The sequence below is a fragment of the Oryctolagus cuniculus genome, chromosome X (genome assembly GCF_051225735.1).
Source record: "Oryctolagus cuniculus isolate XC-2025 breed Fujian yellow rabbit chromosome X, ASM5122573v1, whole genome shotgun sequence".
Taxonomy (NCBI): Eukaryota; Metazoa; Chordata; class Mammalia; order Lagomorpha; family Leporidae; genus Oryctolagus; species Oryctolagus cuniculus.
Window position 1 is genome coordinate 36,561,279 of NC_142888.1, and position 5,343 is coordinate 36,566,621.

A 5,343-nucleotide genomic window follows, 5' to 3' on the forward strand; every position below is an offset into this window, starting at 1 on the left:
CCTGTGTGCAAGCCCCAGAAGAAACTCCTGGCTCCTGGCTTTGGATCAGCCAAGCTCCAGCCACTGGGGCCATTTGGGGAGTGAACCAGCGTATAAAAGCCCTTTCTGTCTCTCCCTCTTTCTGTAACACTCTCTCTCTAATAAATAAAATCTTTTTTAAAAAGAAAAAAACCTGTGTTCAGAGCTGAGCAGGTGCTTGAGAGGTGAGACTGGATTCCCATAGTCCTGGGGGACTGCAGATGCAGGGGATCAGAGATGGGCCAGTGTGTGTGCTCCCCAGCAGGAAGAGGCCACCAGGTAGGCACACATTCACCTCTGTGCCCAGAGGCCATGCCTTGCAGCTGTGGTGCCCAACAGAAAATAGCCATGATGCAGTGCTGGCCTCCTGGTGGGCAACACAGGGAAACAGAGATCTGTGCTCCACCGTTTGGACAAAGCCCTCCAGCAAGTATAGAAACCTGACATCGCCATTCCTTTTACAACAGAATTTGGCATTGAGAGAAAGGGGCAGGGCCTGCTGCCTGGACACAGGGAGGCTGAGGGTCAGGGGTGAGTGGGGCAACGGCAATGTGGCATCTTCAGTGAGGTCTGTGCCTTGTCATGGTGCCCATCACCGCCGTGCCAACAGCTGCCCCGCCTCTCCCTCTCCCTGCCTCTGACAAAGCATCTGCGGGGGTCCCAGTGTTCAGGGTGGAGGAGGACAGAAGGAAACCAGCTGGCTGCACGCCTCCAAATTCCACATGCTCAGGAGGCAAAGCAGTGTCGTCCAGGGCAAGCAGAAGTGGGTCCCGCGGTCCCGGGAGCTGCAGGAGGCCTGGTCCCAGTGGCTCCCGGACTGAGCAGCACAGAATCTACCTCCCCATGGAGCAGGAATTCAGTACAACAGCAGCACGGGCCTCAGGTGGGGGTCCCACAAACCCTCCAAACCTAAAGGGGTCCCCACTTTGGTGGGCAGAGCCTGGCACGGGTTCGGGACCAGAAGCTTTCCTCCCAGGCCCAGCGCAGCAGTCACTCCCCAGAAATGGGCTCAGATGGCAGATGCGGGGGCTGCCTGCCCCTGGGGAGGGCAGAAGCTGCTCAGGTCCAGGAGGAGGGTTCTGACGGGGGCCGGGCACAAGGGATAAAGAAAATGACCAGAATGGGCTCTCCGATTCTCAAGCCCCTCCCCCTGTCCCCATCTCTCGCTCTCATCCTGACTCCTCAGATGCCTGCTTCCTCGGGTGGCTCACCAGGCAGGGGACTCTGTCAGCATGGCTCCACCTGACATGTGCTCAGGTCATGAGGACTTCATGGGGCCTACAACACTGACCTTGGAGCTCCAAGCAATGTCAGGCTGCAAGGTCCCTAAGCTCTTGCAGGATCTGCATCCAGGACATGCGGTCTCATCTGTGGGGAGCTTGTGGCCGTGGGTGAGAGGGCTCTGGGCAGATGAGGGGTCTCTCTCCAAGAGTCTGTAGCTTTCTGATCTGCGCTGGGTGCCGAGTCTCGGGTGGAAGAGATCTGGGCGGATCTCCCTCTGCACCTCAGGAATTGGCTTTGAGCTCTGCTGAGGGGCAGCATGGACAATGTGACCATACTGGAGCCCCTAGGGCTTCTGTTGTCCCACACCTGGAGGTCACAGAGGTTTCTGGAACACAGGATGGGAGGTGGCTGACCGGCGGGAGTGCTGGCACCTGTGACTTCTCTGACTTGCTTTTAAGTGTGCGTGACAGGAACGGAAGGGTTGACACCATCGCGGGCTGGAAGATTTGGGCTGTGTGGAACTGGCTACCACACGGGCCAATCTCTTCCAAGTCCCTTGCACACAAGGTCATGGACGAGGTCTCACTGTCCCAGGCCAGGCCTCTCAGCTGTTCACGTGTCTGCATCCCAGGCTGGCGCTCCAGGATTTTGCACATTGCTGCACCCAAGGTGTGATGTGGGTGAGCTACTGAGTTTCTCCACCACAGGGACTGAAGTCCCTAAAACGCATGTGGGCTGCGCCGTAGGATCTGGGATGCTTCCTGTCTCTACCTCACCGCGGAGCTCTCTGAGTTGTCTCCGTTCCATCCCTTGTTGAGATCTCACCTGCTCTCTCCTAGGTGGTATCTGGGTTGGGAGAGATGCTGGGGGAGTTGGGGTTTGGAGGCCCACAGTGTGAGGTCCCCGAGGGTCTGGGAGTCTGTGTCCAGTGCTCTGTGATGCTGACCAGCGCTGGACAAATGCCCTTCTCGTGGACAAGTCATCTGTGCCCATACTCCCCTTCCCCTCTGAGCCCTGCTCGCTGGGGATGCCCCACACTCAGTTCCCGGGCGTGCTGAGGACTGGGAGGACTCTCACCTCACAGGCCAGGGCACAGGGAGTCTCAAGGCAAGGGGCAAACGTGAGGGTGCTGCTTTCACCTCCTGACACTCCCTCTAATTCTGTAAGGCCACAGAGGACCTCTCAGAGGGCATGGAGGTGTTTCAATGCTGAGTCCCGGCAGCCCGCACAATATAGCACACAGAGTCTCTCCTGAGCAGCACATACGGGGTCACCCACAGCGGAGGGTCAGGCAGGGGACACTGAGCACGTCAGGAGCTGTCAGCTGACGCTGGAGTGAAACCTTCCCCCTGTTCACGACACCAAGAAAAGGCTGAAAAGGAGAGTAAGAAACGAGGAATACGAGGCTGCACATGCTGACACTGGCCCGAGCCAATTCATCACCCACTAGTCTTCTCTTATTCAGGAACCGCCACAACCTGGCTTCTATTGCACATGCTGAGAAGGGAGCTGAGGGCCAAAGAAGAGACGAAACAGAATACATCCAAATTCCTGGAAACTCCCTGTGCTTGGCAATCAGTGCAGCCAGCACTGAGGGCTCCGTCTTGTGGGAGAGCAAAGCCCCAGGCCAGGGTGTGGACCTAGTGGGGAAGAGACCCCTGCCCTCCGGCAACAGACCCCTCTCCTCCTTGATCGTCTGTCTGCAGGCACCCAGGCTCATCAATGCCAAATGCACAGATTCCCTGCCCGGGGTCTTGCAGGCACTGAGGGGAAGGGCAGGTGGGCTCCCCAAACCATCTCCGTAACACAGAAACTGCCTCCTGGGCTGGACCCTGAGGGCATCTGCTGGAAACAAAAGATGCAGGGGTCACAGTCACAGATCAGCAACCTGGGAGGAACCACATGAGCTGCAGGGTAAAAAGTGAAGTGAAGTGACCAGCCTAGGAAGCACAGGGAAAGGCACACTTTGCAGAGGAGGGAGCTGAGCAGATATCCGGGGTCAGCATATTTCAGCACATTCCAGGACCCAGGGAGCAGCTGGGAAACAGCGAGGCAGAGCCTGCCAGACGGACACACGTTGACAACCTATAGATGGCTCACCTGGGCAGCCAGGGGCCCAGGACCGTGTGCTGCACGGAAGGGGCCGCCTGTTGCCTCAGAGTAGCCACACGCACAGCTAGGAGGGGCTCAGACCTCCTGGGAGGGAGGCAGCAGCAAGAGCAGTCAGAAAACAGCAGAGTTTGCTCAGAGAGCAAGGAGGACAACGGACAAGGCTGGCCAAGCTCAGCGGGACTGGACACAAGCGCCCATCTGTGGGATCATGCCCCTTGTCTCAGTGGACATCTGTGCTGTAGCCACACCACACACACCCTGCTCAGACAGCACCCTGGATTCACCCAGCCGGCCCCACGGAAGGTCTCATGGGGCCTACCACTGCCCTGCATGCTGACCTCCTGGGAAACTCTCTGTAACTGACCAGAGCAGCTGCACTGCGAGGCCAGGCCTCAGCCAAGTGCATTGCCCAATGTGCATTTGAAGAATTCGGTAGCCTCACTGATGACGAGTCCTGGAATCAGAGATGGGATGAAACAGAGTCCACCTCCCACATCCGAGGGAGACATTCTGAATATACTGATGTCCTTGTTAAACGGATCCTCCTGTGTCATCCTACTGCAGAGATAAGGGCTACACAAAGAGATGCAGGCTGCTGGCCAAGGCTCCAAGCTCAAAGTCCCTCGCTCACAGGAAACAAGTCTCTACCTAGGGGCCACCTTCAGACGCCGGGATTGCTTAGGGGTTACCGCTGTGGGCAGGTGAGCCCCACACAGACTTGGTGTGGGGAGAGCAATGGCAGGGTTTAATCTAGGTGCCTGGGAACAGAGGAGGGCGCCTGACCCCTCCTCACCTGAGGGGTGGGCGCAGTGAGACAGACTTCCCAGGGCAGGGAGGCGTAGGAAACTGGCACTTTCTTACCCACAGTGTACTGCAAGAGAGTTGCAGAACAGTGGGGTCAATATGCACCAGCCACATCTCCTTTTCTCAGTCCACTGGCCACCAAACCAGCCTGGGGGTCTGGTCACTGTGCAGCCCCTAAAACACCTTCTGCGTCTGATGGCCTCCAAATCCTACCACCTCTTAGAAGGACAAAGGAGATGTGCCCTGGGACTGGGCTGGATTCCAAGGTCCCTACCAGGGCAAAGTGTCTCCCACAGGGCAGCCCTAGACACTGAAATCCTGCTCAGCCGTGAGCCCTGAGGCGAGGCGAGCCTTCACAGAGTGCCTCAGAACTCCCCAGGGCAGCCTTGTCCACTAGGAGCCAGACGTTCACAGGTGGACATGGTGCTGCAATCATGGGACAGTATCTGCATCTCCACAAGGGTCACTTAAGCAAAGTGTCCCGCCGTGAGTGGAACATGGCCTGCTGGAAGGAGGCACAGCCTGGGGTGATTCCAGATCCACACGTGTCGGCATCTGCAGCAGTGAACTAACTGCTTTTCTGGCCATTTCCTCGTCTGTAGAAGCAGGCTAGATGCTTGCCTCTCCGGGTCTTTTGGAAATAACTGTCCACGTGTGGTACACACTACAACCTTCATGGCTTTTTCTATACAAAGCTTTTATTTAATAAATATAAATTTCATAAGTACAACTTTTGGATTATAGCGGTTCTTCCCCCCATACCCGCCCTCCCACCCCCAAACCACACCACCTCCTACTCCCTCTCCCATCCCAGTCTTAAGATTCATTTTTAATTATCGTTATATGCAGATCAACTCTATATTAAGATTTCAACAATTTGTACCCACACAGACACACAAAATATAAAGTACTGTTTGAAGTCAAGTTTTACCGATAATTCTCATTAAGCAAAGATGTCCCACATGGGGAGTAAGTGCACAGTGAGTCCTCTTGTTGATTTAACAATTGACACTCTTATTTATGATGAGAGTGATCACCCGAGGCTCTTGTCATGAGCTGCCAAGGCTATGGAAGCCTCTTGAGTCCACAAACTCCAACATTATTTAGAACAGGTCATAATTAAAGTGGAAGTTCTCACCTCCCTTCAGAGAAAGGTACCTCCTTCTTTGATAGCCCCTTCTTTCC